Raw genomic sequence first — 27562 nt, 5'->3', positions numbered from 1 at the left:
TTGGAAGGTTGTATGATTTCGGTCCTGCAGGAGCCGACTGGAAAAGAAAAAAGAATAAGAAGTGAGGGATGAGAAGTGGAGGAAAATTGCACCAACTTACCTGGGAGCCCCTTACAGAGGAAGGACAGCACAAGGCAGAGAAGCCTGTACATGGTGTGTCTGTAGTTCTGTTCTGCTCTGTGCTGTTTACCACGAAGCCTACTTTGCATGCACAATGCACTCGGGCCCCCTTATCTGCAACGGCCATGCGGCTGCTTCATTGCTGTAGCAATAAAGGAAAGAGGTCCTTGGGGGTGGTTGGTGCTTGTGCTATCAAAAGACACACTCAGATTTGTTCAAAGGCAGCAATCCAACAGGCCCTTTTAGAGGAGGCTCTGGTGCTCCTCTGCCACTTGGGGCCTGTGTTTCCAGCATATGGTACCATTCTCTTATCAGCCCCAGGAGGCTTATTCTTAAAGGAAACAACCAGGGAGATAGTCTTTTGTTGAAAGACATTTGGGAGGCCATCATCTCTTGGGTCCTTGTTCCTGAGTTTTAGGGATCTAACATGCACAGAGAGATGGGGAAAGATAGGAACAGTCTTTTTTTCTGGGTGTCCTATGGCTTTCGTGGCCCACCTGGCAGTTTCTGGTTCTGGGACCCACTCCTCAGAAACCAGACAGAGAGGAAGTAATTCGTTCATTTTTAGTTAACTGATTAATCAATTGAGCATCCGTTTATCAGATATTTATTGAATGCCAACTGCATACGGGCTTTCTGCTGAGCGCGGAGGACATAGTGGAAGCAAAAACCAGCCCAGATTTCTGCCACTGTGGAGTTAAAAAGTCTGATGATGATGTTTAAGTTCAGGCAAGAGAAGGAGGTACAGCCCAACAAATAATGTACAGGAAGCTGGGGGGTGGGGGTGGGCGAAAGGGCTTCTGGGGTCTGCCTGAATTCAGGCGGGGCTTTCTCCCAGTCAACACAGCTGGTTGTGAGCTCACTGTGGGAGGACAACAGACTGCAATTTTCCCTGGCAACCCGCACCCCATCCAAGAGTCAGAGGGTTCCTTTCTACTGACCTTCCCTTATAACCATTTTCCTGTTTGTTGAAGATCCAGTCTTGGAGTTCCTGACTTAACACTGTTATCGTTCTATTCTTGGAACAGAATCAGCTTGGCTGCGGTTGTTCCCACTGTGAGGATAACTGCATCTTTTGTGCAATGGCTTCCTTTTCATTGTGTACACAATGACTGCAGAGCCAGGAAATTTAAATTTGGGATAAATAATAAGCTCTCTTTGGGGCCAATCTTCTTTAGAGAGTCAGGGCTGATGGAGGTCAAGAATTCTTTTTCTTTTTATCATCTTTGTCAAAGCTTTTACTCCCACCTCTGCTTCCATCTTACTTACCTCATCTTGTTCTGCTTCCATCTTACTTACCTCATCTTTTCCAAGACTACTCATCTTTCTGCAAGATATTCTCATGAACAACTTCAAAGGCATAATAGGACTGTGGACAAAGAGATAAGGAGACACTCACTCCAGAATGCCCAGACTCAGTGTGACACAGAAGAGAGCTGGAGACGGCTGAGGCTACATAGACACACACAGGCATATGGAGGTGGGGGGTGCTGGTGGCATGGGGGTGGATGTGCCTGCAGGGCAGGTGGTGTGATGGGGTGGCCAGGAGTCCTCCAGAGGGATGGCCATAGCAGTGTGAAGGATGTTTGGGAGCTGTTGAGAAGATGTACGTGTGCTTGTGGTAACCGCAGGCAGGCTCACCAAAGGTGCCTGGGAAGAAGGCTCTTCCTGCTGGCAGGGGGAATGTCATACCCAAAATAATTTTACTGGAAAGAGGCTCTAACTTTTAAGAGGATTTATACCTTAAGCCTCAATGTGCTAAAATACAAGTGAGAATTAATTTCTGATGGGAAGGCCATGGAACATGGGAACTAGAGAATATTCCAGTATACAACCAGGATACCGGGAAAAGGCCATCTCTTCCTTCTTCTTCAACTCCTACATATCATTCATCTACTTTTGAAGTGTCTCCTGAATCTGTTTCCTCTTTCCAGGTCCTTATTTCTGATCCTTCTCTCTTCTCATTGTCTACCTCACATTTTACATTAACTTGATATCTGATCTCACTGCCATAGCAGCATGAGAAAAGAGAATCAACCAGTTACAGACCAGGGCTGCGTGGCCCTGGAATTGTAAGAAAGGCCTGTGGTTTCAAGGGAAACAATCTCGGACATTTATCCTCTAGGACAAGGTGTCAGAAGGTTGAGGATTTGAGCAAGATTATGGATTTTTCAAAATCACAAGGCCAGAGGTCTCGGACCTGCCATCGATGTCAAACCTGAACATGAGATGTAGTATCAAGGCTGCAGAAATTATTCACACACCAGAGATCTGGACCTGGAAATCAGAGACCTGAGACAGGTCTGAATTTGAAAGCAGGAGCTAACCCTGGGGACCATTCCTTACCTTTTCTCTTATGTATTGACTGTAGATCTCCTCTTTTCCTTACATTGTTTCTTCCAGGTACAGAACTGAGACACTACCCTGGAGACCTGTCCCTTAATCACAGTGAAGATGTCTTGAGAAAGTACATAGGCCAGGACAAGCTTAACATATGATCAACTCAACTCCCATGGACAGTATTAGAAAAATGCTGTGTCTGAATGAATTGTGTTTTTTTTTTTTTCAATTTCTGTTTGCTTTCAGGAAAGGTATCCTTTGATTTACAGCATTTTTATGAGAAAGATGAGGACCACCCATGTCCTCTGAGGACCTAGATTTGAACTGTATAGTGAAATTTCAGTTAGAAATTTTCACAAAAGGAACAACTTATAAAGAGAGGACTTTCCTTTTCTCTACTCCCCCTTTGCTGGAGTACTGTTCCTTGTAGGCTCTTGGGGTTCTGTTGGGAGAGTGGAGTCTCTAGGTAAAGTTTAGAGCACCCTTCTTTTGTGGAGAAAACTAGGGTGAGGTTGAGAATGAGTTTATTTACATTTCAAACAAATATCTACTCATTCTTGTGGAGATGATGAAGTTATCATAGAACTAAATGCAGATGTTATACACTAAGATGGTAAGTGCCCAAGGGGCACCTGGGTGGCTCAGTTAATTAGGTGTCGGACTCTTGATTTCAGCTCAGGTCTTGATCTCAGGGTCGTGAGATCGAGCCCCGAGTTGGGCTCTGTGCTGGGTGTGGAGTCTGCTTAAGATTCTGTTTCTCCCTCTCCCTCCTCTTCCGCCTCTAAAAAGAAAAAAAATAAGTGTTCGATTAAAAATTAACTGGCATCTTTCTAATTAGAATTAAGCGCAGATCCCCTCCTCCCCCCATATGAATTTAATCAGGGCCATTGTTTTCTCATATGTGGTATTCTAAGATCTAGTAACACAGTGTTTGCTTTTCTGGGCCAAGAAGGCCAGACTCCCCCTGAGATAGTGGAGGGCATGGGGAGAGCTTCCTGGCAGGAAATGACTTTTGCCACTGTCCCTCAACTCAGGGCAGGTAAGAAGCTAGTCTTGGATTCTGAATTTGGAGATGTATGGATATCTGCAGATTTTTACTGAGGGCACAGACCCATTCCACGCTGGCTTTTGGGAGCTCAAATATGCACTTCCTTCTCTCCTCAAGCCTATAGCTGTGTTGTAAATGATCATGGGAGTAGGCTGTGTCCACACTGACATGGAATCGGTTGGGGGCAGAATGAGGGGAGAAAGCAGCCTGGAGATGAGCCTCAAGAGATGAACCAAGATGTCCTGAGGAAGAGCTCTGGCTGAGGGCAATTGTTTAGCCCTACGGGGCTCCAGTGTGGGATGCAATTACCACAAATCCCCTGGGGAGAGAATGGCTATTCCATAGTCTCCCATTAGAGGCTACAGTTCCCAGGGGTTGTAATATTAAGGAAACAATGTCTGTATTTTTTTTTAATCCACAGGCTGGTGAAGTCTGAGGACACATGGGTGACATAATGAAGGACTTCCTAAAAGCAAGAGATTGAAATTCTTGAGGTAATATTTGAAATAACATCTGTACAATGACAACTGCTGCTATAATGAATAACCTGGCTATCCTTAGCTGTCTCCAGGACTAAGAATGCTCAGTTGCTAATTGATGGCTTAAACTTTAGATGTTGTAAGTACTGGAAAACAGCAGCAAATCTGAAAATGGCCCGTTTCAATTATGCATATGTATATATGTATGCATGTTTGCACTCGATCAATAAACATTTATTGCCAAGCACCGTGTGTACTGCCAGGAGCTTACAACTGAGTGAGTAGAGAAAGGTAGGATTCTGCAACCGCTGGTCAGAGACACAGATTGTTCCTAGTTAATGACATGATGAGGCAAGTTTTCCTTTCATTCTCTTTCCCGGGGGATTGCGTCACCTATGGAGCAAATCTGCTTTCCAGTGAACTACCTTTTATTCCTATGATGCCAGGTGCGAGGAGCTGTTGTAATAGGCTTGGCTGTGCTGCTACTCACAAAGCTCCAGTGGTCCTCGGGTTTGGCTTCCAACCAGAGTCTGCATCCCGCTATGCTCGGGGCTGGTGGGGACAAGGATGGAGCAGGCTCCTGAGGTGCTTTGGCTGGTGCAGCACTGCCCCCCAGTGGTCATATGTGGTCATTTTGGGAGTGCCGAATTCCTAGAGTGAGGCGGGTGTCTGCGGATTAGTGAGGGGAACTCAGGACCAGCTCCCCTCCGATGAGGCTGGCCAAGTAGAAACCAGAAGCCATAGTCCAGAAACTAAAGTGAGGATTAAGATTCATCAGTGACCGGGTACCTGGGTACCTGCATAGAGAGAACCAGAAACAAACATCCTGTCGGTTCCCCAATTTGGGTTTTGTCAGAAGAAATAATTACTGGTTGATAAGATCATGCAGCTGCCTAGGGATTTCATAAGTGTGGTGGTGGGATTAGTGGTGATGGGGGGGGGGTCCTAAAGCTGAACCGCCTTGTCCTCTCTGTCAACCCTTGTCAAAGTTCTAGGAAGACTTTGATCTAGAAGAAATATCTGCAGGTTGGTGGGCAATGCAGGAATAAGCACATGTCTCCTGAAATGAAATCAGATGCAAATTTGTGTGTAATGAACTTTTAAAGAGTCTCTGAAGGGGTCTCGTCTGTAGATCTACCTTCAGTCTGCTCTCAGTACTCCTCCTGGGACTCAAGTGGTCTTGGGCAGCCTCCCCATGTCTTACATGCCTTATGTGTGGGTGGTTCAGAACTCCACTTTGGAGGGAGGTATCTTTCTTAGCATCAAGGACTCTTCTCCTCAACCCCCTTATTGGGTCAATGCCACTGGAAGATATCCAGCACAGCAGGACACTGTGCTGTCTCCCAGGTCATGGATCTATGTATGAGTCAAGGCTGAAGTAGCTTTGGCAGCCAATCTGCTCTTGGCAAAATCTAAATTAGTGCAACAATCACTTCCTTCTTTCTGTTTCATCCCAGTGTCCTTCACATATATCATCACTTCCCTTCTGAGGTCATGGAAGTAATGGAGTTTCACCCCATCCTGCTTTATTTCTTCTGGTTGATCTATAGCTTGACTTCCTGAACCTCCAAGCTTGAAATCTTCCCTGTCCCTACCCTATTGCTCTTCTGCCCTGCTCCTCTGCAAATATAGAATAATGGGTTAGAAGAACTTCCTGATCAAATTAAAAAACAGTATAAAACAAACAGTGGCTAGTTCAGGAGCTTTGTAACTGCAGCCTAATGCCTCAGTGGTCCAATTGCTCTTGCTGTTGCCTGTAAAATTCAAGCACCTGAAGCTCTAAGGGAGAAGACCCCAGTCCTTATGCTACACATGCTGTTCACACGGTGAATCGAGGGTAGAAGGTGTGAGAGTTGTGTGATGGGGAAGGATGGAGCATAGACTCCTTGATCTATAAGAACCTACATCTGTGTGCACTGGTGACTGGTTAAACTAAAGCTTTCTGAAGTCAAGAACTGTGCCCTCCTTGCTGTCTCAGAATTCCAGTGCCTTGGATACAGTAAGCACTTGATGATAAACGTATTGCCCCATAGCCTGGTGGTTAAGAGATGATGCTTTAAAATCCAACAATCCTGAATCCAAGCTCTTTTAACTTCAGCTTTTCTTTTCTTTCTTCCCTCTCCTTTCCTCGTTTTTTTTTTTTTTTCCCTTTTAAGTAGGCTCCTTGCCCAGTGTGGAGCCCAACATGGGGTCTGAACTCATGACCTTGAGATGGAGACCTGAGCTGAGATAAAGAGTTGGTTGCTTAATGCACTGAGTCACTCAGGAGCCCCCTGTTTTTCAGTTTAGGCAAATGTCCTAGACCTCAGCCTTGGGCACCTCCTCTCTAAAGCGGGGATAATGATACCTGCCGACCCCCCCCCCCATCCTCCAGTGTCTGCGAGGCTTAGAGGAGTTGGTTGGTACATGTGAAGCCCTGGACATTGTGCTGGGCATATGGTCAGTTAGAGGAGGTGTTTTATTACATTTAAGTGTACATGTGCAGATGTCTGTGGGTGTGTGAGAGCAAAGCTCAACTTGACCAAATAAAATCAGCCCCATTTCAGAGAACAACAGGGCAGGCATGGGCTGAGCAGATTCCCTCCCTAGACACCCTTGACCACTTCTTTCTATAACTGGAAAGACGTTGCCCCAATTTCCAGGGATCAATATACTCCTGAACCCTGTCCAGAATGGGAGGACCCCTGCACATAGATAAGGTTTCAGCTGAACGGCCTCAGGTGGCAGTAACTGACACTCCCCTTTCACTTTGAGCTCTGGGCACTCACTGCACAGTCGGCATGGCTGGGTCTTCTGCTTTGGACGGTTGTGACTGACCCAGTCTCCGGAGCTGCCGACACAAGACAGACTTGGAGGCTTTGTATTCAATCATCATTGAGAGCCTATTAGGAGAACAAGGTGTCATGCGGCCACTCAGAAGGCCGGAAATGTCTAGAAATGGCAGTTACAGAGGAAAATCCTTCTGCTTGGCTGACAGGGCCAGGTCTATGGCTTTAAAGCAATTGGTGCAGATGCCGAGTAGCGTGGGTGCATTCATTTTTGTGCTCAATAAAACTGGTTATTTATTTATTTATTTATTTATTTATTTATTTATTTATGAAAGTCACACACAGAGAGAGAGAGAGACAGAGACACAGGCAGAGGGAGAAGCAGGCTCCATGCACCGGGAGCCTGACGTGGGATTCGATCCCGGGTCTCCAGGATCATGCCCTGGGCCAAAGGCAGGCGCCAAACCGCTGCGCCACCCAGGGATCCCAATAAAACTGGTTTTATTCAGGGAAGTGAATTGTTATCCCCTCGGGAAGGGTGAAGGGATACAAACAGGTTGTAATTCTTGGAGGATCCGATTCCTCTGTAGCTGGAGACAGAGAGAAAGAGGGAGAAAGAGGGAGGGGTGGATGAAAGGGAGCTCCATGGTCCTGGGAAGTCCAGGGGTAATTAGGCAGCTCAGATTTCTGCTGGAACTTTAGGATGCTGCCAGATGTGTCCAGGCCCTCTGTGCACCTCCCCGCAGTGCTAGCATCCAGAGTCCACGTCCTCCCCGCTGTGGCTGTTCCTCATGTCTGGGAATACATCAAAGGAGGCTGGATATTCATAACTGCTGTGAGTCATTTTCACATGGAGCTGTGGGGAGCACTGTATTCAGCCCTTTGTCAGAGCAGCTGAGCTGAACCAATCCCCCATTATGGGTGAGAGTAGATTCCTCCTGGGAGACCTGGATTTGCCCCCAGACCCCTGTGCAGAACCAAATGGGCCTTTTTTTTTTTTTTTTTGAGAAACACTTGTTAAAACATCCTCCAGTCTTGCCTATGCCTCTCTACCCCCCACCGAGACAGCTCTGCGCGGTCTCCTCCACGAGTGTGGCCACCTCCAGGTCCGGCTGTTAGTGTCAATAGCATCAGGAAACTTCCATGCTTCTTTTGCTCCAAGGAAAAAGAATATCAACAAGATTCCAACCACGACCACATTTCTCCTCAACTGGAGGAGGAAATTCTGCTCGCTCCTGTTGAGTGTGGTTATTGTTGGAAAAAAGCATTGTGTGTGATGCTCTTTGAGGGCTGGCAGAGGCTTGTGAAATTGAAGCCGCAGGATCATATAGAGCTGGAAGGGGCCTTAGTCATCATCCAATTCTAGCTCCTCAAATGCCAGATGAGAAAATGAGGCACTGGGAAGTTAAGTGACTTATCTAAGGTCACACAGACAAACAAGGATTTCTAGTTTAGAGCCTTATTTGCCAAAACAGGGAAGAAAATAGCAGCAGGTGGATCTTGCTATGATTTTCCACTGCAGACCGTGTCAGAGGTTCAAACCTATCAGGAAGGGATGGGGACCCAGAGACCTGGACCTGTATCTCAGCTTTGTGCCTCGGTTTCTCTGTATGAAAAATGGCTGTATACAATCTGGGGTTGGGAGGGTGGGAGAATTATCTAAGGAATGGTCGGGCTGAGTGGCTGGGGTAGGGCATAGTATGGGGAGTGTGAAAGTGGGTGGGATACGGAAATAAAGTGGAGTGATACCTGCTTGTTCTCTGCCCTGGTCACAGTCTGTTAGGAGAAACCGTTCTCCAGATGAAAATATTTCATAGTCAGCAGGACTATGCTTGGGGCAGCGTGGAAAAATCGTTCCCTCTCTATGTGCCTTTGGGTGCATGTTCACTACACTGTAGGTCTTCAGTTCTGCCAGAATAGCAAGCAGGCCTTGCTCTTTAAAATGTCCAGAGCTCCCATTCCCATTTGGGGTTTGTGGTGACAGGTCAGACTCCAGAGCTGTCTGGTGGTGATTGGGTTCTGAATAAATGAGCCTTCAGGGACTGCCAGGGAGACCAGAGAGCCACCAAGCCAGGCCCGGACTGAGCCTGGCAGTGGAGGCCACGACAATGTCTCTTGGCAAGTTGGCCCTTGTGGGCTGGGCTTCTCGCCTTCACTGCCGACCCCCCTGGCACCCCCACGGCCTGGCGCCGCAAGCCTAGAGGGCCACGTCTTCTCCACCGCTTTCTCCTGTTATTACCTTGTCCACAGCGACATCCAAGACACAAAGGACAACTCGGCACGAGGATGGGGTGAATGACTAGTTAGGTGCCTCCTGTTTAATAACCAGAGAAATAGTGCTGTGCGGCGTCTCTCCATATGCTCCGGCATCTGTGTCTGGCATGTAAGGGACTCATTTTCTTCACATCTCATTAAAGATGTAAAGCAAAACGCAGGGGCTACAAACCTCCCCCCACCCCCGCACCCCGGCCGCCGGGGACCCACTTTTCCTACCCTCTGCTGCCATCTAGTGGCCGCGGCCCCTTCCCTGCATTGTCGTTTCCCCAGTGGGGTGGAAGCAGCCGCGCCTGTGAAACCGGAGTGAGGTGGTTACTTAGACCACACAGTCCTGGATGTCCTCAGGCTCGCGGTCCCTGAGGGTCCCCTTTCCCAACAAACGCCCGGACCACGCTGGAATTGCCTCCTGGAGCCAGCCTGAGAGAGTCCTTCCCCTCTGGAGAGCCGGTGTTTGTGGATCTTTCCCAAATCTATCTTCTAGACTCTAAATGTTAAATCTTGAAAATCTGGCACACTGAACGTGGCTTGCCAAAAGCCGAGGTGAATTCTGTGACTCGGGGCAGGCAGAGTCCCACCCTCCACGCGGAAATTTCTCCCACTGTCTTGAGGAATCCTCAGAGGCTGGGGTGGAAAAAGTCACAGCGGGAAAGGCCAATTCCACTGGTCTTTTTTAGCTGCCTGCCCCCTACTTCCATACCAAGTCCTTGCAAGGGGAAGCTCGCTCCAGTCTGGGCTTCACTCTCTCAACGTGGGTCAGTTTCCCAAGGCTGACCTTGTTTGACATTGGCTGCGTTGCCTGTGATAGCACTGGAGTGGGGTTTTAGCCCTGGTTCATCAGCGTGGGTCTTGGGCGGATATGCTGGGATGTGTGGATAGCTGTGAGACACTCCCCTCAGAAGGAAGACCCAGTGCAACACACTATAGAACTCACAAGAACTGTGATGGGAGTGCAGCTAGGGCATGCGCCAGCTGCAGGGTTTTGGCTGGGGCTGCAGCTGCCTGCATATCACCGTGGGCTCCTGACTCGAGAGGAGGGTGACTGCATCTCTGGGCTGGGGGCTGAAACAGAAGGAGTCATGTTGCTTTTGGTTGTCAAGCCAAGCAGTCAATGTCCTTCTCTTTAAGCCTTGGCGTGTGTTCATTAATTTCGTTGATTGATTCATTCTTGCATATGCACTCAGCTCTAGAACATGCAGTGAAGTAGACACAAAAAAGCAGCATATGACACAGTCTCAACCTTCAAGGATCTTCTTGTCTAGAGAAGGAAGGCAGGAAGACGCACAACAGTTAGAATAGGACTCTAAATGAATTGTGAATGAGTGATGAATTGTCCAAATGAGGACAACGTCTAACATAGGAAGTAGGGATTCTGAGAAGAGAGGGGTCACTGGCAGTTCCAAAAGTATTCAAACTGCCCAAGGTTGAAGTGGAATTGGGGGCGATGGTGACATGCTCCCTCAGGTGTGTGTCGTCCTAGGTCCCCTTAGCTTGGGACTCTGCTCCAGCTGTTGGCTGCTCTCCCCACGGTCAGAGGACACAGGGAGACAAAGGAGAATCTCCCAGGGTCTTGTGTATTGATCTGTAGCAGATTTCTTTCCTTTCTCAATATCGCTGCTCATTCATTGGTTGGTGTGTCATTCATTCATTCATTCATTCATTCATTCAAGAAAACACATAACTGTTCTGGCATGAGGGTTCTAGAAATGAATCCCCACAAAAAGTTCTAAGTTTTCACACCAGCTTGCCACTGAACCAGAGATGAGCTAATATCCTTGTCACCTTCGTCTCCATCTTATATCACCTCATTGAAATACCGGTTGCTCTCGATTGCATTTAGAGATATATCTGCAACATGTGGTCATCTTCCCTGCCCTGCTCCCCCAAGAACACCCCAGACAGAGGTGCAGCCCCGGCTGTCCTGCTGCCTATTCTCACAATCCCGTCATACTCTGGTCTCTGGGGCCGACTCGGGGACCCACTGGGCTGGGTCGCAGGGCTTCTGGTTGGCAGAATGGACAGAGAGGATGCTTCTTGGGTCATGGGGAAATAGAAAGGCTAAAAATAAACAAAGAAAGGGCCCTTTGATTTATTCCTGGTTAAAAGTAAAGTAGACTTTAGTTCGAAATGGTATTTGATACGCCTTGTGAGGAAGAAATCCTATTATGTCACGTTTTCAAAAGTCTGTGCTGCTAAGATAAAGATATTACATTCCACGACCACGGAGCTCTGTGAAAAGGGGCTGTTGAGAGACCTGGCAGTTGGGGGAAAGGTTTTATGTAATTTAAATTTACACGGACTTGGCCTCTTCTTATGTTTACTGACGAGGAGCAAGAAGCTCTGATAGCAACTCTCCAGGAATAGAACTTTTACCACAAAGCATTTGATCACAAAGAGCTCAGACAAGTATTGTATTGTTCATTTAATCCTCAGAATGTTTGTGTAGGAAATATAATTTGTTGAATGAGTTGTACACGACGAGCTCGCAAAAACTTTGAGCACTTTAACTGGCTCACGCTCTCCCTGTGTGTGTTTCTTTTCCTTAGTCAGAAAACTGTAGACATCCTTTTCTCTTCCTCGCCTCTTCCCTGGGACCTCATTTTTCTTTCAGCAAACCACAAGAAATGAGGGGCTCTCAGAGCCATACCCTGGAGCCTCGTCTCTTTGCCACTTGTGTGGTCAGGGACTTACAGTCCGGAGACAGAGACTGCCGGGAGAGAGTAGGTGGCAGAGAACTCATGCATCCCTGTAGGGGAGGGGCACGGTGGCTTTTTGGCTTCACTGTGTCCTGGAGGTGGGCTGAGTTCCCCTGGTGGGACCCCCACAGCCTGCACAAGCGGGCGGCCCTCCGAATTCTATCAGTTCCTGTTTCAGAACCAAAGTAAAGCCAATGATCGGAGTCCCCTGGCCTTGGTTCCCTCCTTTTTAAATTTCTGAAAATATCACAAAGAGGAAGAAAAGTTATTGCCAGCTGCATGGGGTGGTGAGGGCAGTATGTCATGTGATGCCTGATGTGGGTGAGTGGGCACCACCACCCCTGGGCTATCCCCCCCCCTTTATCCCCCATCATGTCTTCTCTGGGATTATGCAAGTTTAACTCCAAACTCAAGGGCCAGCAGGTGGGAAAGGAAATTTCATTGTCACCCAATGTCTACCTGTGTGCCTTCAACTTTACTACGGCACTGACTCACTAAACCCTCACGACCAAGCGAGGTATGTGTAGCATACTCCTATTTGATGAGTGAGGGGACCTGGGCCGTTCAATGATTTCCTTAAAGTCTTAGAGCTAATGGGTGCAATTTCTAGAACCACAGGCGGCAAAGAGGAGAGGGTAGGCCCTGCTATGCTCACCACTGTCTGTCAGAGGGAGGAGTGGTGTGGCTGTGGAAGATTCCTCAGCTGTGTCCCATGGCCATGGAGCCCTCCAGCTGAGCAGGGCAGGGCAGGATGCTGGGCACGGCAGAATCACTAACACAGTCCTCAGCAGCCAGCTGTCACTCTGAGTCCTTAGGGCCAGAACCGGCCAGTATCACAGCAGTTCCTTTACCCTGAGGAGGAGCGTAGGGGGCGAAGCAGATATGTAGTCTCAGTGCAGCACTCTATCCTCTGACAGGCTGGACCTGAATGAGGAAATCAGTGGCGGAGTGATCTCTACCCAGATCCCTTCTTCCCTTCTCTTTCCCACAGAGGTTTGGGTGTCTCCAATCTCTCATGGGCTCCTCTGTAGCAGATGCCTACAATCAACGGGACCAGGAAGGGTTGGAGACTTCCCCCCCTTCGGAGGAAGGAGGTGACAAAAGTTGGCTGCCACCCCAGATTCTTCAGCCTCAGGTATACTCCAGGGGCTCATCAGGGGGCTTGCCCATTGACAGCAGGCTCTGTTTTGGAACATATCCGAAGAATTGACATGAATGTTTACGAGGCAGGAAGATGCCACAGAACTCAAACAAGGCATCATGAGCAAGGCATCACCAGGTAGAGGGAGAGTGAGGGCGAAACCACTGAGTGCAGAGGTGCAGTGGGCTCTGGCTAGAAGACAGGTTTAAACCTTGCCCAAGTGGTGAAGACCACCCATGGAGCTAATCAGTACTGTTTATTCTGCTTTCTTCTGGAAGCTGGATATAGTCACTCAGCTTAATTGATGTCCTTTGTGTAAAAATATGTGGGTGGGGGGATCATAGTGAGGTTTCCTCTCGGGCTCTGAAACTTCTGCAATCACCCTGACTGACAAATAGAATTTAGTCACTTAGGCTCCTTTGTGGTGGTGGTGCTTGTTGTTTGGTTTTGTTTTGTTTTGTTTTGTTTTTTAATTTATTTTTTATTGGTGTTCAATTTACTAGCATACAGAATAACCCCCAGTGCCCGTCACCCATTCACTCCCACCCCCCGCCCTTCTCCCCTTCTACCACCCCTAGTTCGTTTCCCAGAGTTAGCAGTCTTTACGTTCTGTCTCCCTTTCTGATTGGTTTTGTTTTAATATCATGTTGTCACAAGCATGTTATTGACAATTTAGCCCCTTTTCAAGTGTGGTTCTCTATTGGGTATCATTTTCCATACGTTCAATGGCAAGAAATCCTGCCTTCTTGAGATTTCCAGTCTGAATCAATGAGATGATTCTCATATGCAAGGCAGACAGACATATAGACTAATGCAAAAGCTCCAGAAAGTTACCCTTTCTTGCCAGGAAGTAACCTTAGCATCAACATTGTAAACAAGCACCTTTTGGACAGGTGAGCAAGAAGTTAAGTACAGGAGTAACATACCTGTTCTAATTCTAAGCCAACAAGGGCTCAGGGAGAGGTCTTGGCTGAGAGTCTTGGTCAGCACCACCGAGACCCTGAGGCTGTGAATGGAGAAAAGGAAGAGATTCTTTAATAGAGAATAACTGAACAAAAATTTTACAATGCATTTTCCTTTCCATCTCCAGATTTATAGATAAGGAAACTGAGGCTCACATTGATGGTGGCTTGATTAGGGTCACAACACCTTAAAAACAGTAGAGACAGAGTCAAAACCAGATTATTCTGCTCTATCATATACCCTGCTTATGCTGAATTATAAGCTAAATCTGATCTGGGGGGAATCTGTACTAATGTTCTGCTTCTGACATGGGCAGCGGGGGAAGTAGCTCTTCTTCTAATCTCAAAGGTTAAACTGTAACTTCAAACTAATTCCCATTAATAGAATTTCAAGGGTTTGTCACGAATTCATTGATCCAAAATGATCTTGAATCTATTTATCTTTTGGTAACACCCTTTTAGTGTCACCACTTTCACAAATTAAATATATATTTATATGGCCAGTCCTCATTTATTGGTATGTTGATTTTAACTGATGCTTCCTAGTCTGACGTTCCAGCAATACTGGGGCATTATTAATTGAAAAGGGTTCTGTAAGATACTTCTTCAAGGAAGACATTTGCATTTTAACTTGCACTTTCAATGGCTAAACTCCAAAAAGTGACTAATGGAGGGATTTCAGATGTTACAGTGGGGTGGTGGGGCCCTAATCCTTTTAGTGGAGGATTTTTTTTTTTTTTTTTTTTTTGCATGTGCCAAATCCTGCCACATAACTAACTTACAGGTAAGGCCAGTTGTGACCTAAAATAAGGCATTCTAGAAAATTTGAAATGCAAATCAGGCTCAGCTTTCGGTGTTACAGAAAACATCAAACTGGCACAGCAGTTATTCCTCTGGCCATTTCCTGGAACTACAGAGAAACAGCAGAGCTGGGTGATTGCTCACCCTGTGCCCCAGGCCCCTTGGATGGATGGCACGACTACCAGAGCTCAGAACAGTGCAGCATCCTCCCTCAGAGAAGAATTCCCTTCTGTGTAAGAAGTTCTTACAGAATTAATCCTCAAAAACCTTTGCTGGACTTTACCAGATTGTTCTCTGGTAGCTATTTCAAAAGGAGCCAGAGGCCTCCTATTGAACATGATACTCTAGCAGAGATGAAGAGCCCCCAGTGCAGGAAGGTGTCCGTTTCAGTGACAGCACTGACTTCAGGCCCGATCACTACATGTGCTCCCTGCCTCCCATTACATCATAGGTGCTCCAGAGACTTGAGAGCTCACCCCAGTCTACTGAAAAGAAATGGGTCGGTGGGCAAATCTAAGCAGAACCATGACATACTCCACTGGAAATGAAATGGAAGATAGCATATATTCACATGGGGTCTGTTCCTTTTTGGAATTCTCATCACAATTAGAGTGAAGGTCACTAAGAAAATGCGATCTTAAGAGGGCTTGGACTTTTGAGGAAGTAGAAGCGTGGAAGAGATCTTTGCTATTGTTGTTTGCCTGCCCCTGCCTGCCAGCACTCTCCATTCGCTGTGGGCATCGCTAGGATGGACCAGGGCAGGCATGCTAGAAGTCACTGATTTGGACCTCACTATCTTTCTGGAGGTCAGATGTAAGGACAAACTTCTCAAAGTGTTCTCAGCTCGTGCTTTTCAACTGTATTTCCATCTGAGATCCTCTTTGGCTAGGCAAATACCCCATGGGCCTATACCTCTCCAACTCTTTCTCACTAATGTAAAATAAGCTCATTGGAATGAATAAAGAGAATGATACTGCTTTGGCTCGACCACTAATGAGCACTTTCACTTTGTCATAAAGTAAATATTAAAGTTTTAAGAGACAGCCCAGGGACCAACTAATTATTTTAAAGTGCTTGCAAAAGGTCCAAAGTTCCACAATGAGGAGCTATGTCCTGATCATGAGCTGAAACTCCTGGATTCTCTAAATCTGGTCTCCAGGTGCCTCCAGGGGCCAACCAGAGGGAGTTCCTCATAGATCCATAAGATGTTAGAGCTAGAATATTTAGTCTTTGAGTCCCTCCCCTCATCTTTTGGATGGGAAACAGATCGGAGAGTGCCAAGATCTCATGATTAGCTTGGGGGCCTCACGATTAGAATGTAGGTTTGCTGCTGGGTCCAGTAGGGTGGTGACTTCTCACTCTCTCTCACTGAGGATAGGGCAGCGATTCTTTGATTAACTGCACAGGAGGTATTTTTGGTTGTTTTTTATTTTTTGTTTTTGTTTTGTTGGTTTGTTTTACAGTTTTTTGGGGGATGATTTTGTTTCCCAAAGAACATCTTTGTCCTTTCTGCTGTTAGGGAGTATACAGTGTCTACCTATCAGTAAATTTGTTCCAGTGAAGATTTCCTTATCGAAACATCTGCAATTGTCCCATTTAGTTCTGAAATAACTGGTAAAGCAGTTATTCTCTTTACCAGTTATTTCTCTGGTAAATAACTTTTACTGCTCAGTTTTTAGGGAGGCAGGAACCCAAGGGCAACCCTTAAGGCTCCACAGTTTGCTCGTCTTTGAATTCTCCTCCTTCTAGGCTTAATGACCTAGCAGGGGGCTTGGTAAAAACTGGTGTTCGGAATGACTGAATTCAGTTGAATGTTTTGAGGACAGTTGTCAGACATGATTCTGTGGTCAATTTAGATTAGTTCCTCATCCTCAGGGTTAGGCATCCTCTTCCTCTTGGCCCTTTGTTTAGAAGCAAAGCATTATTTGACTTTTGAATAAAAATGGTTCACCAAACAGATTGTGTATAGCTGTATAGCTTGCATTGTTTAACAAAAATAATGGAGAGCTTTTGTTGAAGTTTGATAACAGATACGTTCGGGGGGGAAAAAAGAGGCTGTTCTAACTTACCTAGTATGCAGGTGATTTTAGGAACTCCTTACTCCAGGGATGGAATATATTAATGTGTGTTCTAGTGAGATCTAGACAATTTTATTTATGTTGGACGACCTACTTTAAGGAAAACTAGGAATATTTTAAAAAGACATAATCTAATATTTATTTATTTATTTATTTATTTATTTATTTATTTATTTATTTAATTATTTATTTATGACAGTCACACAGAGAGAGAGAGAGAGAGAGAGAGAGGCAGAGACACAGGCAGAGGGAGAAGCAGGCTCCATGCACCGGGAGCCCGACGTGGGATTCGATCCCGGGTCTCCAGGATCGCGCCCTGGGCCAAAGGCAGGCGCCAAACCGCTGCGCCACTCAGGGATCCCCATAATCTAATATTTAAAAGGTGGTTTTATCAGATCATTTTTCTCACTTATATGTGTTCATTGAAGAAGAAATTGTGAATTACGTATCATTTGAAAGGAGAGAAGAACATCATGCATGATTCTACTACCCAGAGATAGGTACTATATCATTTTGTTATATTTCTTTTTAGTCTCTAGTCTTCAGCGTATCTTCTTACATTGTTGAAGCCATATTATATATTCAATTTTCTGTTTTCCATTTATAGTAGAGTGAGATATTTAGGTTATTTCCAATTATTGGAAGTGTGAATAATCTTTAATGGGCCTCTTTGTTTATAAAACATTTGCTCAGATTTTTTTAAAGACTGATTACCAATTATTCGGCCAAGAGGGATGACCATGTTAAAGGGTCTTGATATCAATGTCATATTGTATTAGTTTGTGATCATAGCAGCAATAGATGTTAAGTCCTCTTAATATGCCAAATTTCACCAGCAGTGAGGTGCACTTGTTAAAAAGATCCATATTATTTGATATGAACGATAGTTGTTTTTATTTGAGTTTTTTGGTTTTAAGTGTGGTTGACTTTTTCAAGTATTTATTAGCAATTTTAATATAATTTTTCCCTGTATATTAATCAGGTTAGTGTTTTCCTTATCCATTTATAGGAAATCTTTATATATTGAGCCTATTAATATTTGACTGTCATACAACCCATATATTTTAAAAAACTAATTTATTATCGATTTTTTCACTAAAGCATTTTTGGACATTTAGAAATCTTTTGACTTTATGCACTCAAATGTATGTATTTGCATATATCCTGATAGTTGCTTTTACTGCGGTTACTCTAGAAACTCCTTTTTCAGAGGGAGGGGCAAAATTTGGATGGAGGAAGAATAGCTTGGGTTGGGAGGAAAACTTGCTTGGACTTTGATCAGAGGTTGATTGCATTAGTGGACTTCAGAGCCAGGGGTCTCCTTGCTGCTAACATGCACAGGAACTCCCTTTTGGTGCAACATATGCTATCTTCTTTCTCAGTGTGATAAGGCTTCTCCCAGGATTGGAAAAGCAGAGAGACTGTAGGCTGATAGTGAGAGCCTGTGAAAGTTTGCCTAATTAAATTAATGCATAAAGAGAGGAGACACAACGCCTCCCACTTCTGTAAGGAAAGTAATTGAGGTTGCCACTGGACTCTGGCATTATATCCCTAAGGAAATAATAACCCACAGGAGGACAGTTGTCTGCACTGTCCAAAGGAGAAGGAAGTTAAGACTGTAGAGGCATGTGGAGTTCAGTTGCCAGAGTTGTTTTTGTTGGGAGGTAGGCTTTTTGTGGTGGTTTGTAGAACTTTGGGGGAAATTAATATCCATTCTCCCAAACCACTGAACCTTCCATGTTCTCAGCAAGCAAATTTATGATAAAAAATTTGGTTTCCAAGATATCATAATAAGCAAAGGAGGAAATGCCTTGCACTGAGACTAAATGTGCAAATCCTTGGCATTTGAGTTTAGGTCTGAATCTCATCCCAATTTAGACAGCTTAAATTTGCCACTGGGGTTAATCGCCTCTGGGTTTACTAAGAACGTTCACTTTCTTAATCCTATCAACTAAAATCCAATTCCTCAATGGGTGTACTGCCATGGGGAGGTTCCTTTAGCTATCAGCAAAAATTATCACTATCCCAAAGCCATTTGGAAAACAAGTGTTTTGTGTTTTTTTGTTTTTTAAAACACATATGTTACATCACAAGATATGTTAATCAATCAGAAAAAATTCAGTAGAATTTGCTAATTCTAATAAACTTACCAAAAGGAACAGACATGGATGAAATGGATCTGGGTGGCACCTTGCAAACCTATAATGCCTTTCATTGTGCAATATTCAGGGTTTGTATTATGCCAATATTAACATAAATGGCATCATACTCTATATATTGTTCTGCAACTTCTTTTCCCATTCAATAATGCATTTTGAAGATCTTTTCCTGTTATATGTATAGATTCACTTCATTATTTTTAACTGTATGGAATATAAACTTATAATTTATTATACCACTCTTTGCTATACTATTATTTGTGCCCAGATTGTTATAACCCCAAATTGCCCACCAAACTTTTTCATTTTTCATTATAAAACTAATATATACATATTACATTGAAAATTTGGCAAATACAAGAGTGAAAAGAAAATAGGTAATCACCCAATCCCCATGAACTCTGATATTCAATACTCACTAATGAGATACTTTTCTAAAGACTAAAAAGAATCATAATTTGGTAACTACTAATTTTAACAATCAGGTTTCATTATGCTTTTTGAAATAAACAAGGTAATAATAAATTATGCCTTATATGTATCAAGAATTTAGATTATTTAAATTTCTGATTAAAAGATTGAGAAAGCATTTATAAATTTTATATGTTAGTAACAGGCAGTATTCTACATTTTGTTAAGTGTTTATCTTTTTTTTGAATAGCGTTCTTTTTATAGAGACAAAGTTGTCATTACTTTTAAGTCATTTCCAAGACCCATATGGATATTATATTAGTAATTGGGATTATTTTAAAATTGGGCCTAAAAAGTTATTTATACTTTGTATTTATCATATCTGAAATGATGTATCTTGGAATTTTTGTGGGTCTTCATGTTTTTAGGAGAATTAGAAGTGTGTTTTCAATAGAGTTGTAGCCTAAAACATGCAGTTGAACAGCATAAATTATGCGTAACTGAGTGGTATAAAATTTAATAACCCATATATTATGAGCAAAATCTGTAGTATTGTGGTTTTCATCAAATTTAAGATTTGCTTAATTTCAGTTGACAAACCAAAAGAATTGTAAATTATTTTTACTCTTGCCACATGGTGGCATCATTTCAGCTTGTAACGGAAGAATGGACATTCTTTGTTAGCATGTTGTGTTCTACCTTTTGCTTCATAAGAATATCTGTAAGAGATATTGGTCAGTTTTCTGCTGTTATTTTTTTATTTTTTTAGATTTTATTTATTTACTCATGGGGGGGCAGAGACACAGGCAGGGGGAGAAGCAGGCTCCATGCAGGGAGCCCGATGCAGGGACCCCGATGTGGGAATCGATCCCGAGACTCCAGGACCACGCCCTGGGCCAAAGGCAGGCACTAAACCACTGAGCCACCCAGGGATCCCTCTGCTGTTATTTTTAAGTCACTTGAAAAATTTCTAATTATTGGGATGCCTGGATGGCTCAGTGGTTAAGTGTCTGCCTTTGGCTCTGGGCGTGATCCTGGAGTCCTGGGATCAAGTCCCACATCGAACTCCCTGCATGGAGCCTGCTTCTCCCTCTGCCTGTGTCTCTGCCTCTCTCTCTCTCTCTCTCTTTGTCTCTCGTGAATAAATAAATAAAATCAGAAAAAATATTCAAATTATTTTATGCCTCATTATAGTAGTGTAAGTAAGAGTTGGTACCAAAGCTCATGCTGCAAAGTGTGCATCTAAATACATAACTTTTTCATTGGCAGGGGGAAAGGCAGAGGGAGAGAAAGAATCCTAAGCAGGCTGCATGCCCATTGATGCAGGACTCCATCATGGGATCATGACCTGAGCCGAAATCAAGAGTTGGTCACTTAACCAGCTGAGTCACCCAGGTGCTCTACAAGTTTTTTTTTTTTTTTTTTAATTTGTAACTTTTAAACAGATGTTAGTTATAATTTGGTGCCATGAAGAAGGCCAGATGACTGCTTTGATATGTTTTATTATTAATTTTAAAAAGAGCAATTGCTAAATATAAGTAATGCTAAGAAAATAAAGAGCAGCATCAAAACAGAATTGTGATATGAATTTTCATATATATATATGGGCTCTGTAAACCAATTCCTCATTTTCCACCATTGGGAAATCAATCCTGAATTAATGCAAGACTGAAAAGAATATACATTTCTTATAAAATGCAACTGACTCAATTTGGGGCTTATCTTAATAATGATCTTATAAGCAAATCTTGCCATAAGACTCCAATGCCCTCCTTTGTTTTGTTTTTTTTTCTTTTAATTTTTATTTATGATAGGCACACAGTGAGAGAAAGAGAGGGGCAGAGACACAGGCAGAGGGAGAAGCAGGCTCCATGCCGGGAGCCCGACATGGGACTCGATCCCGGGTCTCCAGGATCGTGCCCTGGGCCAAAGGCAGGCGCCAAACCGCTGCACCACCAAGAGATCCCCCTCCTTTGTTTTTAAAGTAACACTAGCACTAACTGAAGGTCAAATGATGGCAGGTAATTTGAATAGAAAACAATTGTAAGAAAATGTGATCATCACAAATCGGATGCTATAAATATGTAAAACTCAATGTATGATCAGTACCATGTTCACCACCCACGTGGCTATGCTGTGTGAAACTCCTTTTGTGCAAGCCTTTTAGATATAATTGATTAGCAATAGGTATAGTAGTGATAAAGCAAAGAACATTTCATTAAAAGTTAAAAATATTTTTTTTCAATATTGTACTGTAGGTGCATAGTAAATTAATTGGACCATCAAGTGAATGGATTAGCAATTCAATATGAATTTATTTTTGAACAAAGGGAAAACAATAATGATGAAAGTCTTTCAGAAAAGAATCAAGTTGATAAGTAAAACCAACTATCACATATATATTTTTTATCTTTTCAATTCAAAATTGATGATTAAATTTTATTTATTTTTTAAAATATTATTTATTTATTTATTTGAGAGAGTGAGTGAGAGAGAGAGAATCAAAGCAGGGGCAGGGGCAGAAGCAGACTCCCCACTGAACAGGAGCTTGATGCCTGGGACTCTGGAATCATGGCCTGAGCCACCCAGGTGCCCTGATTTAGTTTTAGTAAAACTTCATGTATTACATTAAGTGAAAATCTTTAAAGTTTTATTGGTTTTGAAGTTTCCTGCATGTTTAGCCTGGATTTTTTATTGTTGGCATAAGAATGCTGAGCATATAGTGTATATACCATTTTATGCTTCATATATGTCTATATGTTTAAATAACATTATGTTAAAAGTAGTGTAGTTAACACTGGGCTCCATGAAAACTATTTGCCCATTAAAGGAGATATATATGACTCAGGTTGAGAAACATCACTGTCAGGTTGGGAACTCTAAGGTTCCTTTTGCAGATATTGTCCTCTCTGTTCTTTGGTGCTACCACTGTGGCCAGAGTGCCTGGCAGGGAATGTGGCTGGAGCCTGCATCATAGCACTTAGTGGCAGGAGGCAGGTGCTGGGGAGCACGGTGTAACTGTTGCACAGAGATAGGTGGCCAACATTCTGATCTGGGGAGTCTGATGTGCTGTCTTAGGAATCTTCTACTTCATTTCTCTCTTTCTTTCATTTGATGAAGTCCTGTTTGAATCACTGACAGGTAAGCAAGCACTGCTTGCATAAAAGCAGTTCTGAAAAAAGTTCTCTATCTATATTTTAGAATTTGTGGGACTCAAGGACTCTGTTCACTCTACTTTTAGTGTTCCCCTCCATTTGGAAGACTGAGTCTGATACATGAAATGTGCCTTTTGTTCATCATATCTTATAGTGCACACTTTAGTCCCACTGTCTCCAAAAAGAATCCCAGTAGATCCAGATTGACCTTCTCATCTTTGAGAGGAGAGCTCCTTGTGTGCCTTGACTGCTGTCTCCAGGCATCTCCCAAACCACAGGTCAGCTGCAGTCACAAGATTTCCAATGAGCCCAAGGGTCTTCTCTACTTTCCTTTCTGACGATATTCACTGTCTTCTGAGATCTGGGATAAGGACCAGCACTTCAGGACTGCTGGAGTATGCTGGTAAACTTGGTTAAGCAGACAACTGTGTTTTCCAGAATCCCCTTTCTCCTGTAGTCCTGCAGTAGAGATGCCCTGAAGATGAAATCGCACATGATCTGGAAGGCAGAAGTGAAACAGCTATGATTCCTTTTACGGGGTCACTGTGGTCAGGTATAATGAATGATAGATGCAGAGGTGCCAGGTAGGTCCTATGTTGTCTTTGCTCTCCTCCATTCTATGTCAAGTGAATCTTTCTGACTCTTGGCTCAGCTGACCAACAGTGACCCCAGGCCCATTGCCAGATGCTGGCAGTGAGTTTACAGAAGAGGTGGGTAGCTACAGAGTGGTAAGTGACTCTATCTTGGAGTTACAGTGGTTCTGCTAACCTAGCTGACCCCTAAATGATAACAGTTATTGGCCCTTAAACTGATTTGGAGGAGCAGGACCCTAAAAAGGGAGAGTTAGCATTGATTCTCTGATTTGACTATAGGATTAGCGATCCCACTGCCAGTGGTAAATGGGACAACTAGAAGCAACTAGTGGTTGCTTCTAAGTGCCTTAGAGGAATTGGAGAAAGAAAATAATGAACTTAGGGCAATACCTTTTCAGCTCAAGGTCCAGGCAAGGTGATGGAAAGTTTCTGTGATTGCCCTGAGGGAAATCCTTATTTCTCAGAGCTGTAGGGTCTGATATTTCTGAAAACCAAACCCAAAGGCTAATCTTGTGGGTAGTAAGATTATAATACCAATTTAATTCAAGGCCTCTTATGGTTAAAATTAGGGCATTGACTAGGATTGACTTAGGCCCCTGAAAACTGAGGTAGCAACATGTGGGGGTACTCTGATGAAACGGAGGCCTTGCAGCCTCTCAGTTTCCTTTCTACAGAAGCTGACATTTCCCCTTCTCTGAGGAGTTTGGTCCCTCCTCGCTTGAAGATTCTGTGATGACCTATTGCCTGGATAAATGCTGAGACTCCTCGAGACACGCTCTCAAAGTCTTCATTGTTCCTATCTCTATAGTCAGATGTAGGGCAGGCCCCAAGAAGACAAGTACAAAATAATGAGGTGTCATACATGCTGAAAGAATTGAGATTTTTCTAATTTATATTTATATGGCCAAAAGTTTATATAATTAAAAATTTTAGGCTTATGTCATTTAAAAATTTTAAAAATTTTATATAATCATAAATTTTCTTTCTTCCCTTCTCCCAAGAGACCCACAGCCATTTAACAAGGTGGTATTGCATTGGGAAAGTGAAAATAACCAGACTTTCTGGGGATTAGGTCTGAAGTGATACTAAATCTTGGAAACCCCATATGCCACTCTGTTTATCAGAGTAGGGTTTTTTTTTAAGGCTATTGAGGCCAACATGGTGTTTTGGCTCAGGTCCATCTGACCTGAACTTATCCAATGGTTATTTCCCACCTTCGAGAATACCTAATTGGAGACACACTCAGTGAATGGCAGAATCACTATAACTGTATCTGATCCATGGAATGAGGACAAGTAGAAGACATTAGAATTGCCTCTGTGTTCCAAAATGGTAGATCCCAAGTAATACTGAATCCTGGAGAAAACGTAGGGATTAATGCTTTCATAAGGGACTTAAAAGATGTAGGGCCAGCACATCTCCATCACCTCCTCTATTTGACCAGAGTAGAAGGTAGGTGGCTCTTGAGGAATGACAAAGGATTTCTGTAAGTTTAATCAGATGGTGAATAGAATTGCAGCTGCTGTTCCAGATGTGGTTTCATTGCTAGATTAAATCAACAAATCTTTCGATTTGGGTATTGATATAAAAAAGAACTTTGTTCCTCTGTATACATGTTAGCAGAGACTACTGAAGCAATTTTTTTTTCACCCAGGAGGGCCAGTAGTATACGTTTATTGTTTCACCTTAAAATATATCAACCTTCCCCACCTTGTCCTGTTCTATTCCACAGGGAACTGATTGCTTCTCCATTCCACAAGACATCACATGGATCCATTACCTTGATGGACCAACTAACTGTAGACACCTTGGTAAGATGCGTATGTGTCAAAGGGTAGGGAATACATCCCAGGAAAATTTAGGGTCTTGTTCTCTCAGTGAACTTTTTTGGGTTTCCATTGTCTGGGACAAGGTGAGATACCTTTTGCAGGGTCAAGGTCAAGTTGGTCTCAGGGTCAAGGTCTACATCTGGTTTCTCCTACTGTTAAGAGTCACAATACTTGGTGTGTCACACTGGATTTTAGAGACAACATATGCCTTATTTGGCTGTTTTGTTATAGCCTAGACCTTATTTATTGAGTGATTTGAAAAGCTTCCAATTTTGAAAGGGGCCTAGAAAAAGAGAGCTGCATGATTGGTGGTCCTGTGGTCCTGGTCCCCCAAATAGATCTCTAACTGGGAGACACAGTGAGGGATCTGTAAAATATTAAGTTATAGCTACTCTGTGACAAACTACCACAAACATAAGTGCTTTAAGACAGCCCTTTCTTATCATCTCTTAGAGTACTGTGGGTTGAGTTGGCTTAGTTGTGTGGTTCTTGTGCAGGGTCTCTCATGTTCACTATCAGGTATTGGTTGGACTGTAGTCATCTGATGGCTCAGCTGGGTATGACGTCTTCTATGGCTTCTTTGCTTACACAATGGAGCTTGGGATGGGAGTGCTGTTCTGAAATTGGTGAAGGCTGACTAGGCATCTCTCTCTCATTTGGCTTCTTCACAGCATGGTGGTATCCGAGTAGCAGAACAGCTTATGTGATGTCTACCTTCCCCCAGAGTGAGTGTTCCAAGAAACCAAGGCAGATACTGCAAAGTTGCTTCTGACAGAGCCTACATAGCCACGTAGCATCATTTCTATCACCTTCTACTGATTATAGTTGATTCCAGATTTCAAGGCAAGGGGATGACACAAAAATCTGACTACTGAGAGGCATGGTTCACTGGAGGACCATCTTTGGAGATTAGCTGTCACAGTTGCTTCGAAAACTTTCTAGATAGACAGATTCTTACCTTAATAACTATTTTCTTTACTAACAAATATTTTTGGGTAACACACAGTGTGTGAGAGCCTTAAAGTATGTAGAAGAAAGAGAGAAGGCATTGTACCTATCCTTGAAGTTTGTGTATTCAACTGTGAAATATTCATATTAACACTGAGGCTTAGAGCAAGCTGGGAATCCCAGAAGTGAGAATTAATGTACTGGTACTGATGGACAATGTGTGTATTACAGCTCTCTGGGGTGAAATAAATAAGTTGATAATGGGCTTCTGTACATAGTTGTATCAACAATAAAATGATGGAATACTTTTCTAGCTGAAAATTTTTACAACCCAGTGATTCTTAATCTGGTAACCAACTCATTCCTCATAAGATGTGCTTGCCTTAAAAAACTGTTTATGAGAATATATTGTAATAAGTGTCAGAAGGGACCTTGTAAACAATAAATAGTGATACAAACGTATGCGACAGCTTTTAACTTCGCAAAGAACAAGTGATAGATGTGATATAAATATTTGTTGAATAAATGAATTAGAAGATAAAACACATTCTTGAAACAAATTTAATAAATGGTTAGCTGAACTGTTGCCCCTTTGCAAGTTATAATATTATTGCTTACTCAGCCTTATTATACTTGACAATTCTTAGAGTCTTGTATCTTAATCCTTCTTTTGTCCTAGATTTATGGCTTGATGAGAATAAAAGCAGATGAAGGGCAAATGCAAGAGAGATGGTGTCATGTTTAGGTGATAAATAACATCATTTATTTTTTTATACATGCATCAGATCTTTATTTATTTGTTGAATAATTCAGACATAGTCCTGGGCTTCCTGATGCTTATATGCTGGTGGATAGGCAGATAAAAAACAACAAATATATAATATGATGTCTGCTAATGATGATTGCAATGAAAAAATGTGAGACACGGTAAGAGGAAAAAGGGATGGGTTGGGTGAGTACTATCTTAGATAGATTGAAGGAAAGACCTTTCTGATGAGGTGATGTTTGAGCAGTGATCTGAATGATGGGATGAAGGGAGTCATTTGGAGCAAATATATTCAAGTAAAAACCCCCAGGGGTGGAAGCCTCCTTGGATCATTCAAGGAACTATTCTAGGGGGTAAGAGTGACCATAGTAGATTAAGAAAGGTCAAGGGGATGGGAAATACTCAGTAAACTTGAGAGTCTTCTACTTGTCATGTTCTGTGTGGTGTTGGGGATATCAAAGTGAAAGAGACATAATTTTTGCTCTTGAGGAATAGAGTATTCTAGAGGAAGTGGGGGCAATAAATATATAAAGAGATAAATGCTGTTCTGGAGGTTTGTACAGCTTTCAAAAGGAGTGAGAGGAGAGAGACCTTAGATTTGCCTGAAAGATCAAGGAAAGCTTCAGAGAGATGTCAGGCGACCATGATGGGGAGGTGATGATGAGGTTGGAAACTCCAAACAAAGAGAAGGGTAGAGTGGAAGAAAAGATGGAGACAAAAAAATGTTCACTCATGACATTTCCTGAATTTAGTATTTTGGTATTTCTAGGGCAACATTGGTGAGAGATGTGTCAAGAGATGAGGTTGAATTGGTAGTTAAAAGCAGATCATATGTGGGCTTGTGCCAAGCTAAGTCTAAAAAATTTTGAAAAGTGAAGTAAAATCACTAAGTTTGCCTAAGCACAGAGCTGTGAGTCAAGAGAGTATCTTTAACTAAGACAAGAAATACAGAGGTAGAAGAGCCTGGAGTAGATGAGGTGAAAAGATCATGAGT

At 43.2% G+C, this 27562-nt stretch overlaps 1 long non-coding RNA gene across 1 annotated transcript in view; it reads left to right on the top strand.

Moving 5' to 3' along the window:
* LOC144320270 (uncharacterized) overlaps positions 1–26123 on the top strand; it is a 70569-nt gene extending 44446 nt beyond the window's left edge. Inside the window, exons 3-6 of the long non-coding RNA XR_013385818.1 lie at positions 3930–4002; positions 20547–20672; positions 24758–24836; positions 25526–26123. This is a non-coding gene — a long non-coding RNA (uncharacterized LOC144320270). The remainder of the gene's footprint in view (positions 1–3929; positions 4003–20546; positions 20673–24757; positions 24837–25525) is intronic.
* Positions 26124–27562: the final 1439 nt, after the last annotated feature.

The sequence above is a fragment of the Canis aureus genome, chromosome 9 (genome assembly GCF_053574225.1).
Source record: "Canis aureus isolate CA01 chromosome 9, VMU_Caureus_v.1.0, whole genome shotgun sequence".
In the NCBI taxonomy this organism is placed as follows: domain Eukaryota; kingdom Metazoa; phylum Chordata; class Mammalia; order Carnivora; family Canidae; genus Canis; species Canis aureus.
Note: the sequence above shows the minus strand (reverse complement) of the source record. Positions and strands in the feature narration are given on the sequence as shown.